This window comes from Lactuca virosa, chromosome 8 (assembly GCF_052849685.1).
Source record: "Lactuca virosa cultivar CGN04683 chromosome 8, Lactuca_virosa_CGN04683_v6, whole genome shotgun sequence".
In the NCBI taxonomy this organism is placed as follows: domain Eukaryota; kingdom Viridiplantae; phylum Streptophyta; class Magnoliopsida; order Asterales; family Asteraceae; genus Lactuca; species Lactuca virosa.
This window is the reverse complement of record NC_136433.1, coordinates 183,896,312-183,914,559: the sequence shown is the minus strand read 5'-3', so window position 1 is coordinate 183,914,559 and position 18,248 is coordinate 183,896,312. Positions and strand designations below refer to the sequence as shown.

General features: G+C 39.0%; 1 long non-coding RNA gene across 1 annotated transcript; it reads left to right on the top strand.

Moving 5' to 3' along the window:
• The first annotated feature begins 1,539 nt into the window (after nucleotides 1-1,539).
• On the top strand, nucleotides 1,540-3,694 carry LOC145128398 (uncharacterized). Its single transcript, XR_013716861.1, has 4 exons — nucleotides 1,540-1,836; nucleotides 1,912-2,198; nucleotides 2,625-2,776; nucleotides 3,190-3,694. It is a non-coding gene; the product is annotated as an uncharacterized LOC145128398 (long non-coding RNA).
• The last annotated feature ends 14,554 nt before the right edge of the window (nucleotides 3,695-18,248 follow it).

Below are 18,248 nucleotides of genomic sequence, written 5' to 3'. Positions count from 1 at the left end.
GGGATTAATGCCTATGGCTTAGGCTTATGACTTTTATCAAATGGTTTAGGGCATATTCCATATAGCTAATGGCTTGTGCCTTGTCGTTAGTGGCTTATGGATTGTGGCTTGTGGATTTTTGCTTTTGGCATATGGCTTAGGGCTTAATGCTTTTGGCCTAGGCCTAAGGAGGTAGGTTTAGGGCTTAAGACATGTTTCTTAGGCTTACGACTTTTAACATGTGGTTTATGGCTTATGATATAGGATATATGCCTAAACCTTAACTAATTTATAAGCCATAAACCTTAAGCCATCATTCATATGCCCTAAGAACTAGGCCTATACTGACGCCCACCTTACCTTGTCTCCATCCCACCTATACATCTACACCCTTATGGTTTAGGTCTTATAGGGTATGACTTGGGGTTTAAGACTTATGGCTTATGTCTATGACATATACCTTAAGGTTTAGAGATTATGGTATGAGGCTTAAGGCTTATAGATTATGGCTTGTAGCTTAGGGATCTTAGCAAAGGGTTTAGGACGTGTGGTGTAGGGCTTAAGGCTTAAGGCCTATGCTTTATGACTTATAAATTATGGATTATGGATTTTGGCGTTTGGATTAATGCTTAATCCTTATGAGTTAGGACTTATAGCTTAAGGCTTAAGGTATATGGCTTGTGAGTTAGGACTTATAGCTTAAGCCAACGCCCACCCTAAGTCACTTCCAACACAGCACACACCTACTCACCCATCTACCTATTCCTAAAAGCCCACGCCCATGCTCACGCTCACACTGATGCCTACACCACCTCACCCTTACACCACTAACCTACCACTTCACTCCACGCCCATAGACCTACGCCTACTCCACCTCACCCTTACACTACCACGTCGTAACATCCTTACTCACATTGGCCCCTTCCGCACCCATCTTATCGGATATGACTTATTCAATAACACAATTTTAAAATTTATTTTTGAATATAATTAAAAAATAAATATTGTGTTTAAAAAAAAACAAATAATCATACATTTTCTCAAAAAGTATCATATTTATTGTGTGATAATGATACTATTTTTTATATAAGTTTCAATGGTGACTTTTATAAGTTGTTGGATAAAATTATTAATATAAATAATAATAATAATTTTTTATCATATATTACTTTAAATTCAATTATAATTTAAAAATGATTTATTTTCTAATTATTTAAAAAACCCTGCCTCTCAATTTTTGTATCCCTCCAAAAATATTTCATAATCCCACGATAAAACAAAAACCTAAGGGGTGTTTGACTTATCTTTTGGGGAAGCAAAAGTCTTTTTGGCAAAAGTTACAAAAAGTCAGATTTTCTGACTTTTGCAAAAAGTCAGTTTTCCTTATATCAAAAATCCAAAAGTTGTTTTTAAAATGATTTTACCAAACATCTTTTGCATCTTATCTTTTCCAAAAAGAATTTTTGAGCTCTCAAAAAATAAACCAAACACCCCTGATACAACGAGAGAGGCCCAGCGTATATATTCTTTGTCTTTTTAAGCCCAGTTATAAACAAAACGCCCCTGATTTCTCGCTCCATCACTATGTCATGCCGATTCTTGAAGGTTGAATTGGGCAAGTGTGTTTTCGGTTTTCAATACCATCGGAACGACAGACGAAAGAACCCCCTTCCTCTCTCTCGCTATTGAAGGAAATCAAGTATTAATTTTCTACACTCCCAAACCTCGATCCATCTTCCATATCTTCATCAAGATTGATTTTTTTAGTGTTCTGAAATCGGTTCTAGAACTTCCAGAGTTCCAGTAACACCGATTGAGTGATTGGCGAGCCATCATTGATCATCCATCAAGAAGCAAGTAAGAAATCGAATTTTGATTTCCTAATTTTTTTGATTTATCTTTTTTTTTTGATTTTCTGAATTATGATTTCAGAGCAATAAGTTCTTTGTAACCTAAGACAAACAAGGTGTTGACGGGGAACAACGACGGATATGAGGCTGGACAGGGTATAGTCGGCGTCACTAGGAAACCTAACAAAATATCCTTAAGCGTCAGATCCAGCTTAAACTTGTTGTTCTTGAAGATAAGTTTGTAGATAAGGGATATACCGATGATGAAATCACTAAAAAGCTAGATGAAGGCTGTAGCAATTTGGATGTTGCTTTGGCGTCAGAGGATGTCGGTGGTGCCACAGCAGTTATGATGCACTCTGATTTAAAGTAATTTTCTCTTTTGCACAATAGCAGTTCATATATACTAATCTACCAGACTACTATCACAAGTTCAAAGTCTATATCATGAAATATGATTTTTAGAGCCTCAAAAAGACAAGAAAGTGAAGTAGAAAAAAGATTTCATGTTTAAATTCTAAAATACGTATAGCAGTAGATACAAGTTAGATAGACAAAGTTACAGGATATCAAATAACTAGAAAATCTAATTTGGATTTTTGGAGGATTGAACCAGACCAAAAAGTTTTTTTTCTACCAAACCTAAAATTGTTTTATTTTTTTGGTGTCTCTTTACAGGAAGTCCAATTTTCTGTTTTTGATTTTTTTTTTCATATTTGAGATTAGTGTGTTATGTGTATGTTTGTATGTGTATTGAATGTATTTAGGTTAATCAAAGCACTTTCATGTATGCAGTTCAGAACCACAATAGTGCCATTCGGATAAGAAAGTATGCTCTCAATAAAGGAGCTGCATCATTAGCAATAGGCTTTGAGGAAACTGCACAATCTGATACATTTGGAAGCACTAAGAGGGTGTTTCACATTCTTCTTCTTGGACACACATAGGTAACAACTATTTTTTTTTTCTTCTGCATCCTTCTTCCGTGTTTTTTTCACTTAGAGTTGTAATTCTTTTTTTCTTCAACACTTGTTAAATTGAAGGAACAAACGTGAGTAATTGTGAATCTGATTGTTACATCCTTTTCAAGCAATCAATATTTTTTTCTGCCCCTGTGTTCCAGCTATTGTTTTTACATGTGATTGTTTGCATCCTGTGATTGTTATTACAGTGAATCTGATTGACATACTTATGCAGTGAATCATTCTTCACATAAACTTTATACTTGCTGAAATTTTACAAAGTGAATTCATTCTAGCTGTTATATAATCTGATTGCTGAAAGTTGACAATGGAGTAACCTGTTTTTTTTAACTGTCTTATATAATTATTGGCTTTGTATGGGTAATTTTTTTTTACAGATTGACATACTTATACAGTCATTGAATCTGATAAACATGATTAAGGAAGATTCAGAGCGAATATTGGGAGATTCTCAGCATTCTAGGTGTGAGATTTACTTTCCGTAGGTGAAGAAGTTGACGAATGTTGTTGGTGGTCATGACAAGAAAAGAAGAATATATGTATGTGGCTCATTCGCAAAGGCTGTTGGGTCAAAAATATGGTTTATACTTTGCTTTAATTAGATATTGTAGTTTTCGGTCTTAGGCCGAAAACTCCTTGGGTTTAATTGTAGCTTGGACCGAAAACTCATGGGTTTTCGGTCCAGCCTTTGAGTTGTGGGCTTGGGTTTTCGGTCCATTTGTATAAATAGTCTAGGAGGGGAGGGGTGTCATGTGGGAACATTCATTCATTCAGTTCATGTGCATGTGCTAGAGAGAGAAACTAGAGAGAAGTGTGTGTGTGTCTGTGTGAATCTTATGTATGGAGTTTCAATCATATCATTAATTCATTGAGATTCATCAAGTTCTTCTTCTTCTTCTCCATTTCATCTTGCATCATCCACTTGATTGAGATTCCGCACCATCAAGTGGATCGGATTGATACGTCAAGCGAATTGTTGAAGGGTCTTACGTTTTTTATTAGTTTTGGACAAAATATTGAGGGTTTGTTCTTCGTGTTTTTCATAAATATGGCTTTTTGATCGAGTTTTGGAGCTACGGTTTGCGAGGGTTTGCAGCCGAAATCTGATTTGCGGTCAGCAGCGTTTACAGCCGAAATCCGATTTCGGCCGTGTTCGGTCAGCAATTCTTGCACATGTTCGTTTCGTATTTTCGTCCCGGCATTTTCGGCCCGGCAGGTGTTCGGTTGCGCACGTGGTCAGTCAGCAGTCTTGCACCTGTTCAATCAGCTCCTGCCTTCGTTTGCGATCCTCAGATTTTTGGTCGGAAGCGAATATTTAAAAAATCCTGGTTGTAGCAAGGATCGAACCTGAGTCTCTCACACATACAGCCCACACCCTTACCAATCCGTCTAGCAAGCCTCATGTTATATGTCTTCCCGATTTAATTCAAATAGCTTCGCTTTTTCGGTTCTATTTTTGGATTTTTGACAATTTTAGCCCAAAAATCAATTTTCCAAATTTTAAAATTTCGTTTTCAGCCCAAAGCTTTAACTTTTAATTTTTGACTATCATTTTTGACTTTTGACCTTAAAATTTTGACTTTGACTTTCAAGTTTGACATTTGACTTTAAACTTTGACTTTCTCGTTTAACCTTCAAATTTTCACTTTTAGTTCTTCGGTTTGACTTTTAAGTTTGACTTTTCAAGTTTGACTTTTATGTTTGAATTTTTAAACTTGACTTTTAAGGTTGACTTTTGAGGTTTATAGTCAAAAGCCATTTTAAACAATGAGTTCCGCAAACATCCCGGTCAATGAAATTTCTTGCTCTAAAAAATGCATGGACACTGTTAAAATTTCTGCATGATCAAACTGATTTATTGCGTAGAGAAAATGAGGACCTTAAGCACGAAGGCTATACCCTTAGGAAAGGTCAGAACTCCCTGAAAGAACAATTAGAGGCCAAAACTAAAGACTTTAGGAAACTTCAGGAAGAGTACAACAACAAATGTGTGAATTATGATTATGTTAAGGGAAAACTTGCCAGTTTGAATGCTGAACTTGACACATTGAAAAAAAATTTGAAAATGCAGATTTTAATTTCAAAAAATTTGATGCGTCAAGTAAAACTGTGACAACCCGAACCTTTTTCCATTACCATTAGCTAATTTCCGTTAATAAAATTTATCTTTTATTAAGTTCCGTCAAATTCCTTTGGTTTGGAAAGTCATTTCGTTATATAATTGAACTATATATATGAGTCGGGACCAAAAATACGCGAAATTTCAAGTTTTCCTTCGATCAAAACAACAATTCACGGCCTGGCTTGAGTTCACCGCCGTAAACTCGTTTACGGCCAGCGTCAGGTGGACCCCACCACCGACCATGAAAACCCCCTCTAAATATGAGTCCCTACCCCTCATTTACACTTTTCTGGCCGAAACTCTCTCCTTCTCTCTCTAAAACTCGTGACCGTAAACACCAAAAACCCCCTTATCCTTCCGAAAATCATTGATAATCACCTTCGGAGGTTGTTTTGGAACATCTAAAATGCGTTTTCGTCAAATCCAACATCAGTGTTCTTGAGTTTACGGCCGTACACACTTCATATCTTCAAATCTTCAAAGGCCGTAAACCCGTTTACGGTCGTACACTCATCGAACCTTCAAAGGCCGTAAACCCTTCAAGAGGCTGTTCACGGCCGTAGACAGTTCACAGCCGTAAACTCCATTCACGGCCGTAAACCCCCCTTCATGGCCGCAAACCCTTCCTAAGTGGTGAAATAGACTGAAAACCCGTTTCCCTCGATTCAATCAAGTCCCGGTAACATTCCTTAACCGAAAGCAAGTGTTTTTCTAACACTTTATCTAACGAAATCGCTAATTTAGATACACATATGTATTTAATTGTTATTATGATTCCGTTAAGTGCCACATACAACAACTCGAGGGTCTTCATTTGCAGTTCTTTGATTCGACGTTTGCACACAACTAACAGTGAGTTCATACCCCTACGCTTTTATGATTTTTAATGTTTTTAGGGGGGAATACAAGCCAAACACAAATGATTTTGGTTAACCAAAACAAAAGGTTTTAACAAGTTTAAAACTTATGCAATTGATACAGTAAACTATTTCCACGTTTTACAAAATATTTAGATATTTTATCCCTTTTGTACTATGTTGAGCATAAGGAACACTTTCAACTTGGAAACATAATTGCATAGTTTTCAGATCAACTTTACAAAACAAGTACATAACATTTCAAGCAAACTATAAAGGGTATAGTTTGGGGAATTAAATACACATCTTTTACCGATTCAGATTACATACACGGGTAAACATATAAACTATGACAAATTTAGTTTATGATATATAATATTACAATAGTACAACATTTAATAATTATTTAAGTATAATTATTACCTTATACAGTATACACACAGATTTCAATACAGTAAATCAATACAGAACTACACGTAAACTAGTTAATACAGGATTGTGAGACAACACTTCAAATGTACCCTTCGGCGTACAGGTTAAATCCTATCATAGTATAACCAGAGTCTCCTGGAGGGAGAGCGTGCTATTTGTGAATATATCTATTCGGGACTGACAATCCCACACCTGAACTGTTAGCTATAGATAGGCAGGCATGCCTGGGGTGACAAATGTCATTTAACCAACACTTGAAGAACGTCGTAAAGGTCACTAGGTCATATCAAACATGGTTATACGACTCATAATAGTATAAACTAACCATTTGTTTACGGGAATTCATTCTTCATTAGTTTTATTTTAAGTAATGAAACTACTATACATACTGGTGATAGCCAGGGTTTTCAAACAGAACATACTATACATACTGGTGGTAGCCAGGATTTCATACATAACATACTATACAAAGGTTTTTGTACAAGAATACACACATACTATAATTGGTTTTAACCAGACATACAAACTAACGTTTTTCCTATACTACAACAGGATACAGTAACAAACATTCATAGTTAATTCTATAATTCCTTAGTTTAGGCATCAGGGCTACGTATGGAGAATATTTGATAGACTGTGGAATGTGTGCTTTCCGCCTCATTTCCTGTTCCTTGTTTGGTTTTGGGCTTAGGGCAGATCCACATAATCAACTATTTGTTCGATAGACTGTGGAATGGCTTCCATTAACTAAGTAGTCATAGATAGAACTGATATTATCACATTTTTACTAAAGAAAATATTGGATTTTCTTGGAAACATGCAAGAACCTCGGCGATCAGGGACATCAAAAGGAGTGTTCCTATAAGGATTTCATGAATGCAAAACCTCAATCCTTCGACGGAAATGGAGGAGTCATTTCCCTAACTCGATGGTTCGAGATGATCGAATCTATTTTTGAGATTTGCGCGTGTTCAGAGGCAAACGAGGTGAAGTTTGCCACATGCACCTTCACCGATAGAGCACCGACGTGGTGGAATGGTCGAGTCAAATCCCTAACCCTGCCGATGCAGAAATTAGAGCACGAGCTCTGGAACCTGAAGATGAAGGGTTCCGACATTGCTGCCTACACAGGTAGATTCTGCGATCTAGCTCTTCTATGTCCGGGAATGGTCACCCCGGAGAGCAAAAAGATAGAAAGATACATTTGGGGACTAACGCCCCCAACTCAAGGGAATGTCTTTGCTGCTAAGCCTTCTACATTTGACAGCGCCAAGTGCCTGGCGCAGACCCTAATAGATCACGGGGTTGGTCTGGATGAAGTGACAGCCGCTCCCGAACCATGAAAGGCAAGTGGTGGGAAGAAAAAGTTCTGGAACAAACAAAAGGGGCATTGTTCGCAGGAGCCCTCCAAGAAACAACAAACAGTGGCAGTCCACGCTGCTACTACTCAAGCACCTGCCAGTAGGTATGCTGGTACCCTTCCGAAGTGTGACAAGTGAAACTTCCATCATCATGGGTAGTGCCGGGACTTGTTGTGCAACAGTTATGGTAAGAAGGGACACACAACTCGATTCTGCAAGGCACCAATCCAACCAACCAATCAGGGTCCTGGAGCGGGCGCTGGTCAAGCATGTATGACTGTGGGGATGTTGGGCATTTTAAGAGAAATTGCCCCAGGGCAACAATACCTGGCAATACAGGGAGAGTGCTAGCAATGGGCCAGGAGGAATCAGTTGTTGATCCCACCGTTGTTACGGGTACGTTCCTCATTGACAATTCTTATGCATGCATTATTTTCGATTCCGGTGCGGAGAGGAGTTTTGTTAGTCATGCATTCAAACATCTACTCAAGTGTAAATCCCAACCTTTAACTGAAACATTTACCGTCGAGATGGCTAACGGAAAGAAAGAGAGAACTAACGACATATTCATAGGTTGCACCCTTACCCTAAACGATCATTCCTTCCCCATCGATCTTATGCCAGTTTCTATAAAAAGCTTTGATGTCATCATTGGTATGGATTGGTTGAGCCCCAATCGTGCCGATATCCTTTGTTATGAAAAAGCCATCCGTCTCAATCTACCCTCGGGCGAATCTCTCATAGTTTACGGCGATAAAATCAGCTCGAACCTTCGTATCATTTCCTACATTCAAGCCCAAAAATATATATGAAAGGAGTGACATGCATTCCTAGCCCATGTCGTTAACGAAAAGTAGGAAGTTAAGGACCTCGAGAGCATCTCCGAAGTCTGCAACTTTCCTGATGTCTTCCCCGAAGAACTTCCCGGAATCCCTCCCGTGCGCCAAGTCGAGTTCTGTATCGACTTGATCCCCGGAGCTACTGCTGTAGCTAAATCCCCATACCATCTAGCGCTGGAAGAAATGCAAGAGTTATCCAGCCAGCTCAATGAGCTACTCAGTAAAGGATTCATAAGACGAAGTTCCTCACCCTGTGGAGCCCCGATCTTATTCGTGAAAAAGAAGGATGGATCCTTTCGGATGTGCATTGATTATCGAGAACTGAACAAGCTTACCATAAAGAACCGTTATCCCCTACCAAGAATCGACGACCTCTTCGATCAAATTCAGGGAGCCAGTTACTTCTCGAAAATAGACTTAAGATCAGGGTACCATCAGTTGCGACTTCATGAGAATGATGTCCCCAAGACAGCATTCTGAACTCGTTATGGACACTACGAGTTTGTAGTAATGCCCTTTGGACTAACCAACGCATCCGCTGTATTCATGGATCTGATGAATCGGGTGTGCTGCACTTTCCTAGACAAGTTTGTAATTGTGTTCATTGATGATATACATGTCTATTCCCGAATCGAGGAAGATCATAGTCAACACTTGAGACTAGTGTTAGAAACTCTAAGGGCGGAGAAGCTCTATGCAAAGTTTTCAAAGTGCGAATTCTGGATCAGAAAAGTAACTTTCCTTGGTCACGTGGTTAGCGAGGAAGGCATACACGTGGACCCTTCCAAGATCAAAACGATTGAGAATTGGTCAGCACCGAAGACGCCCACAGAAATCCGTCAATTCTTGGGTCTCGCTGGCTACTATCGTAGATTTATCCAAAATTTCTCCAAAATTGCTAAGCCTTTAACCACCCTGACATAGAAAGGTGTAACCTTTAGTTGGGGAGAAAAGCAAGACACTGCGTTTCAAACATTGAAGCAGGCCCTATTCAGTGCACCTATCTTGTCCCTTCCAGAAGGGACGGAGGACTTCGTTGTCTACTGTGATGCATCCAATCAGGGCCTAGGCTGTGTGCTCATGCAACGAGGAAAGGTTATTGCCAATGCCTCGAGATAGCTGAAAACACACGAAGTCAATTACACAACTCACGATCTAGAGTTGGGAGCAGTGGTCTTCGCGTTAAAGATTTGGAGACATTATCTCTACGGTACCAAGTGCATTGTCTTCACCGACCATAAGAGCCTACAACGTATCTTCGATCAGAAATAGTTAAACATGAGACAGCGGCGATGGATAGAGCTACTCAGTGATTACGAGTGCGAAATACGCTACCATTCCGGCAAGGCCAATGTGGTAGCCGATGCCCTCATCCGAAAAGAGTATTCAGGTCGTAAAGTGAAGGCACTGACAATGACCATCCATTCCCATTTATCCGCTCCAATCAGAGAGGCTCAGCTCGAAGCCTTAAAACCAGAGAACATGTCGGATGAAGCCTTGAGAGGAATGGAAAAGAACTTAGAGGTCAAGGGAGACAGAGTTTACTATTTCATGAATCGGATCTGGACCCCGAAGTACGGTGGTTACAGTGAGGTTGTCATGAACGAAGCTCACAAGACTAGATACTCCGTCCACCCAGGTTCATATAAGATGTATCTGGATCTCAAACAACTCTATTGGTTGCCGAACATGAAAGCAGAGATCGCTACCTTCGTGGGCAAGTGCCTGACTTGCGCCAAAGTGAAGGTGGAATATCAAAAGCCCTCAGGTCTACTTCAACAGCCCGAAATACATGAGTGGAAGTGGGAGAGGATTACTATGGATTTCATCACTAAGTTGGCCAAGTCTCCGAGTGGGCACGACGCCATCTGGGTAATTGTCGATCGACTAAGTAAATCCGCCCACTTCCTTCCAATCAAAGAAAACTTCAAGATGGAGAGATTGACACAAATCTACATCCGAGATATAGTCCGCCTGCATGGTGTACCTGTGTCCATTATCTCCGATCGAGATAGAAGGTTTACTTCGAGATTTTGGCAGTCACTACAGAAGGCTCTTGGAACTAAGCTGGATATGAGCACGACTTACCATCCACATACAGATGGGCAGAGTGAGAGAACCATTCAAACATTGGAAGATATGTTGAAAGCCTGCGTCATTGACTTTGGCATGTCGTGGGACACTCATTTGCCATTGGTCTAATTTTCCTACAACAACAGCTACCATACCAGCATCAAGGCTGCGCCGTTCGAAACCTTTTATGGCCGTAAGTGCAGATCCCCTCTGTACTGGGCTGAGGTGGGTGACACGCAGCTAGTCAAGGGTCAAGTCCCCGATAGCACTCTCACAGGCCCAAAAATCATCCGAGAGACTACTAAAAAGATCATACAAATCCGAGGATGACTAAAGGCTTCAAGAGATAGACAAAATAGCTACGCCGATAAGAGACGAAAACCCTTGGAGTTCCAGGTTGGTGATCGTGTTCTTTTGAAGGTCTCTCCCTGGAAAGGCATGATACGCTTCGGAAAGCGTGGAAAGCTGAATCCGAGATACATTGGACCATTCGAGATCCTTGCTAGGATCGGTCCCGTAGCATACAAACTTCGCCTACCACGAGAACTTAGCAACGTACATCCCGTATTCCACGTGTCGAACCTAAAGAAGTGTCTGTCCGATGAGACACTTGTGATACCCCTCGATGAGATCGAACTAGACGAGAGCTTACACTTCGTGGAAGAACCCGTAGAAATCATGGATCGGGAAGTCAAGCGAACGAAACAAAGCCGTATCCCGATAGTGAATGTTCGTTAGAATGTCAAGCGGGGACCTGAATTCACTTGGGAGCGCGAAGATTCAATGAAACATAAGTACCCTCATCTATTTCCGAGTCCATGATTTGTGTTCTGTGTCCGAATTTTGGGACAAAATTCCCTCTAACGGATTTCCGTTAATAAAATTTGAATTTTATTAAGTTTTCGTCAAACTTCTTTGTTTAGAAAATCATCTAGTTTTATATAATTAAATTTATATATGAGTCAGAACCAAAAATCGCGCGAAAGAGTTTACGGTTTTCGGCCTGACTGAGTTTACGGCCGTACACTCGTTTACGGCCAACGTCGGGGGGACCCCACCACCGACCACGAAAACCCCTATAAATACGAGACCCTACCCCTCATTTACACTTTTCTGGCCGAACACTCTCTCATTCTCTCTCTAAACTCTTGACCGTACACCCCTAAAACACTCTTATCCTTCTGAAAATCATCAAGAATCGTCATTAGGAGTCATTTCAGAGCATCTAGAACACGTTTTCCATCGAATCCAACACTCTTGTTCTTGAGTGTACGGCTGTACACCCTTCAAATCTGCATATCTTCATTGACCGCACACCAGTTTACGGCCGTATACGCTTCAAACCTTCAAAGACCGTACACCCTTCAAGAGCGTTTTCACGACCGTACACCTGTTCACGACCGTAAACCCCCATTCATGGCCGTACACACTTCCTAAGTGGTGCATTAGACTGAAAATCCACTTTCTTCGATACAATCAAGTCCCGATAACATTCCTTAACCGAAATCAAGTGTTTTTCTAACACTTTATGTAACGAAATCGCTAATTTAGATACATATATGTATTTAATTGTTATTAGGATTCCGCTAAGTGCCACACTACGACTCGAGGGTCTTCATTTCAGTCCGTTGATTCGACGTTTGTGCACAACTAACAGTGAGTTCATACCCCTATGCTTTTATGATTTTTAATGTTTTCAAGGGGAATACAAGCCAAACATAAATGATTTTAACAACTTTAAAAGTTATTCAATTGATACAGTCAAACAATTTCCACGTTTTATAAAATATTTAGATATTTTATCCTTTTGTACTATGTCGAGCATAAGGGACACTTTTAACTTGGAAACATAATTGCATAATTTTCAGAACAATTTTACAAACTAAGTACATAACATTTCAAGCAAACTATAATGGGTATAGTTTGGGGAATTCAATACACAACTTTTACCGATTTAGATTACATACATGAGTAAACATATAAACTATGACAGAGTTAGTTTATAATATACATTACTACAATAATACAACATGTAATAATTATTTAAGTATAATTATTACCTTGTACAGTATACAATAGATTCAAATACAAGAGAACACTACAGAAACTAGATTATACAAAGTTGTGAGACTCTACTTCAAAACTGTACCCTTAGGTGTACTGAATTAAATCCTATCATAGTATAACTAGAGTCTCCTGGAGGGAGAGCGTGAGACTTGTGAATAGATTTATTCCGGACTGACAATCCCACACCGGAACTGCTAGCTACAGTTACGCAGGCATGCCTGGGGTGACAAATGTCATTTAACCGACACTTGAAGAACGTCGTAAAGGTCACTAGGTCATATCAAGCATGGTTATAAGACTCACAATAGTATAAACTATCCATTTGTTTACATTATTTCATTCTTCATTAGTTTTATTTTAAGTAATGAAACTACTATACATACTAGTGATATTCGGGGTTTTCAAACAAGAACATAATATACAAAGGTTTTTATACCAAAATACACACATATTACGATTGTTAGTAACCAGGCATACAAACTAATGTTTTTCCTATACTACAACAGGATATAGTATCAAATATTCATAGTTAATTCTATAATTACTTAGTTTAGGCATCAGGGCCACGTATGGAGAATATTCGATAGACTGTGGAATGTGTGGTTTCCGCCTCATTTCCTGTTCCTTGTTTGGTTGTGCGCTTAGGGCAGATCCACATAGTCAGCTGTCTGTTCGGTATTGGTTTATACATGGCTAGCATGAACTAAGTAGTCATAGATAGAACTGATATTATCACACTTTTACTAAAGAAAATATTGGATTTTCTTGGAAACATGCGATTATTTTATAGAGTCATCAACATGTTTTCTTTACAAAAACATCGCTTATGAACTCACCAGCTTTATGCTGATACTCTTTCAAAACTGCTTGTATTCTCAGGAAATCAGTAGACAGGTACCTCCTGGAATTTTGATAAGACGGAGCGTTTAGAGTCCTGTCATTTTCTTTTGTTTATACTTTTGATGTATAAAAACAAGAATCAAACATATGTAATACCTTTTCATATATGTATTCAATGTAATGGTTGTGTTTACTAAGATTACTATGATGCAATTGTTGTGATACTATACATGAAGTCATCCACCCCCCCGAACGTTTCCGTCGTTCCGATTTGGGGGTGTAACAGTCATCGACTTTGGCACATCGTGGGACACACATTTGCCCTTGGTTGAAATTTCCTACAACAACAACTACCATACCAGCATCAAGGTTGTGCCGTTTGAAGCCCTCTATAGCCGTAAGTGCAGATCCCCTCTGTGCTGGGCTGGGGTGGGCGACACGCATTTAGCTAAGGGTCAAGTCCCCGATAGTACCCTCACAGCCCCAGAAATCATCCAAGAAACTACTGAAAAGATCATACAAATCCGAGAACGACTAAAAGCTTCACGGGACAGACAAAAGAGCTACGCCGATAAGAGACGAAAACCTCTGGAGTTCTAGGTTGGTGACCGTGTTCTTTTGAAGGTCTCACCCTGGAAAGGCACGATACGCTTCGGAAAGCATGGAAAGCTGAATCCGAGATACATTGGACCATTCGATCTCCTCGCTAGGATTGGTCCCGTAGCATACAAACTTCGTCTACCATGAGAACATAGCAACGTACATCCTGTCTTCCACGTCTCGAACCTTAAAAAGTGTCTATCCGATGAGACATTTGTGATCCCTCTTGATGAGATCGAGATCAACGAGAACCTCAATTTCGTGGAAGAACCAGTTGAAATCATGGATCTGGAAGTCAAACGAACAAAACAAAGTCGCATACCGATAGTGCATGTCCGCTGGAATGCCAAGCGAGGACCTGAATTAAGTTGGGACTGCGAAGATTCAATGAAACATAAGTACCCACATCTTTTTCCGAGTCCATGATTTGTATTCAGTGTTTGAATTTCGAGACGAAATTCCCTCTAACGGGAGGATGATGTGACAACCCGAACCTTTTTCCATTACCATTAGCCAATTTCCGTTAATAAAATTTATGTTTTATTAAGTTCCGTCAAATTCCTTTGGTTTGGAAAGTCATTTCTTTATATAATTGAACTTTATATATGAGTCGGGGCCAAAACTACATGAAATTTTGAGTTTTCCTTCGATCAAAACAACAATTCACGGCCTGGCTTGAGTTTACGGCCAGCGTCAGGTGGACCCCACCACCGACCATGAAAACCCCCTATAAATACGAGTCCCTACCCCTCATTTAAACTTTTCTGGCCGAAAACTCTCTCCTTCTCTCTCTAAAACTCTTGACCGTAAACACCAAAAACCCCCTTATCCTTCCGAAAATCATTGAGAATCACCTTCGGAGGTTGTTTTGGAACATCCAAAACGCGTTTTTCGTCAAATCCAACATCAATGTTCTTGAGTTTTCAGCCGTACACACTTCATATCTTCAAATCTTCAAAGGTTGTAAACCTCTTTACGGTCGTACACTCATCGAACCTTCAAAGGCCGTAAACCCTTCAAGAGGCTGTTCACGATCGTAGACAGTTCACGGCCGTAAACTCCATTCACGGCCGTAAACTCCATTCACGGCCGTAAACCCCCCTTCACGGCCACAAACCCTTCCTAAGTGGTGAAATAGACAGAAAACCCGTTTCCCTCGATTCAATCAAGTCCCATCAACATATGTTGTCCCCTCTACGTGATCAGAAGATCCAACCTAGGACACAACACATGCACCCTACTATCTCTCTAATCCTCTATCTATGTTAGTCATATTTTGTTCCCTATGCGTGATTGGAAAACATCCGACCTGAGATACAACATATGCACTTCTATATCTGACTTCATTCTTAATGATTGAATACTCACCTAAAGTAAGGAGTTCTTTGGAAGTTATTGATTACCGGGTATGTCGGGAAGTGGGAAACACGTTCTAGTACATCTAAAATTGAACTACTTAAAAGGTTGTCTGTAGATCTCGCTGTTGAATTTAAGTGGACAACAATATCCTTGGTCGTCGTCAGCTAAATGGTCTATTTAGGAATATAGATCACAATGACTTGTCACTTATTATCTGTCCAACTTGTCAATTTCCTTTGTGTCTAAGTGGACCAGAATACCAGTGATTGACCAGATCTAAACATGCAGGTGTGTGCTGATAAACTATATTGCATTGCCTGACAACTTTGATCCCAAAAGTCTTCAATTTAGCTATTATTTTTGTTTTTTTGGTTAAATTTGTTCATAGTTTTCCTCTATGCACAATTTTAAGGGGGATAATTACAAATTTTAAAAATCAAACAAAAATCAGAAAACTAAAAATCCAAAAATAGTGTTATTTCTATTTTATTTTTTTTTCATAAAATTCAAAATTGCAAAAATATTTTTTTTGTTTTTGTTTTATTTTTTCGGAAAATATGAAAAATCCAAAAATATCGTGTGCTGACTTTGTTTTTAGTTTTGTTTTTATCTCAAAATCTCATTCGTCTTGAAAAGTGAATTTAGATGTAGATGACACTCAAGGAGACTGTATCGAGATTTTCTGATCCAAGGCTTCATCCTTGATTGTCGAAGAATATTCATTCGAAGGACACAAGAAATGAAGATTATTCTTTCATCATTTAATATTTCAACCCCAAAAGCATGGTGAAGTTGTACTTGAAGATTATGTGACAGATTGCATTGAAGCCTCCTCAATCAATTTGCTTCTATCTATGAACCTGCTGTAGTGATCCAGAAGATTCGTTCTCTCTGATATTCTCTCTGAATATTCTCAAGCTGAAAGCGCCAATTTTCAAGAATCTCTACATGAAGCCTCCACACCCAACGTGCGTTCAATGTCAACTTTTGAAGAGAAGCCCAAATGTTCAAGATGAAGTCACTCACGTAGAAGATTCATTTTCTCGTCTTGAAGATGTGAAGAAATCGAAGATAAACGCTGAAGCCAAGCTCACAGAGTGAAGACTGAGAAGAAATGAAAGCTACAATCCTAGGAGGAGTTTGTTGGGTCAAAGGAAAAGAAAGCTATAAACCAAGGGGGGGATTGTTGGGTCAAAAATATGGTTTATACTTTGCTTTTCTTAGATATTGTAGTTTTCGGTCTTAGGCCGAAAACTCCTTGGGTTTAATTGTAGCTTGGACCGAAAAAACTCATGGGTTTTCGGTCCAGTGTTTGAGTTGTGGGCTTGGGTTTTCAGTCCATTTGTATAAATATTCTACGAGGGGAGGGGTGTCATGTGGGAGCATTCATTCTTTCATTTCATGTGCATGTGCTAGAGAGAGAAAGTAGAGAGAAAAGTGTGTGTGTGTGTGTGAATCTTATGTATGGAGTTTCAATCATATCATTAATTCATTGAGATTCATTAAGTTCTTCTTCTTCTTCTTCTCCATTTCATCTTGCATCATCCACTTGATGGGGATTTCGCACCATAAAGTGGATCGGATTGATACGTCAAGCGAATTGTGGGACTTACAAAGGCGATTCCGGAAGAAAAGATGAGTTAGAAGAATTGACGGAGCTTGTTACTAAACAAAAAGAGCAAAATAAAGAACTTAAGAAAATAATGAAGGCCAAAAGAAAATAATGAAGGCCAAAGACTACCAACACAACACAAGAATCGAGCAAGTTGAACGACAACTACAATCGGCAGTGGTGTTATTAACGATTTTAAAGAACTCCAAAAGTAATTTTAGTTTATAAAGGGTTGGATTGTTTCTGGAAAAGTATTTATTTAAAATTAGCTTACATTTAATTTCATTGTAATAAATATTTGTTGTTTTATTAATGGAACAAATCTTATTTGATTATTTGTTATTTTTGTTTTTTTATATTCGTACAAAATAATTATGAATTAATTTGTAAATTAATTATCTACTCGTACATATCTAGCCTAGCAACGAAAATATTCCTACATAATTTGCTTTGAAATCTGCTATAATTTATAAGACCACAAATTTTTCTATGGATTCATAACCACAGATTTAGCCAGCGGTTCATCACCATGGATTTTGCTAGGGATTCATCACCACAGATTTTGCTACAAATTTATCACCACAGATTTAGCTACGGATTAATCACCATGGATTTTGCTAGGGATTCATCACCACAAAATTTGCTAGGGATCCACTACAATGGAATTTGTGATGGAAGAACTACTACATAATTCGCAACGGAGTACTACTACGGAGTACATGAAGGAATACCATCTACAACGGATTTAATTATGTTTTCACATTTGCGACAGAATGATTGTTTCCCTAGCAAACCCTCGCTACATGGTTTTTTGGGACGAAAATCGGTCGTCACAAATTCCGTCATTATTCGTCTTTTGCAACGGAATTTCAGCTTTTCACTACGGATTCCTTCCCTAGCACAATCGCGTTTTTCTTGTAGTGGTTGGAGCATGGAAATGCTCCACAAATTAGGGGTGATAGTTAGGTTATTTTGTTACCTTTATTGTTTGTAAGGTACCTTTCTTTATGAATAGAGAGGGAGTGGTCATTTGTTTAGTGTGCACCAAACATGTAGTCCTCTAGTTAGAGAAAGTATGGTGGGATCTCTCCCACCAAGTGTTCTTAGTTTTCCTATTGTAACTCTTTCTTTCTAGTAAAATATCGGATTACTAATCTTGTTATTTTCTTCATATATTTTGTTATTGTTAAATCTCAATATCATATTATTCTGCACAAGCCAATCATTCAAAATGGGTTCCTACAATTGGTATCACAGTCGTACCCTCAATATCT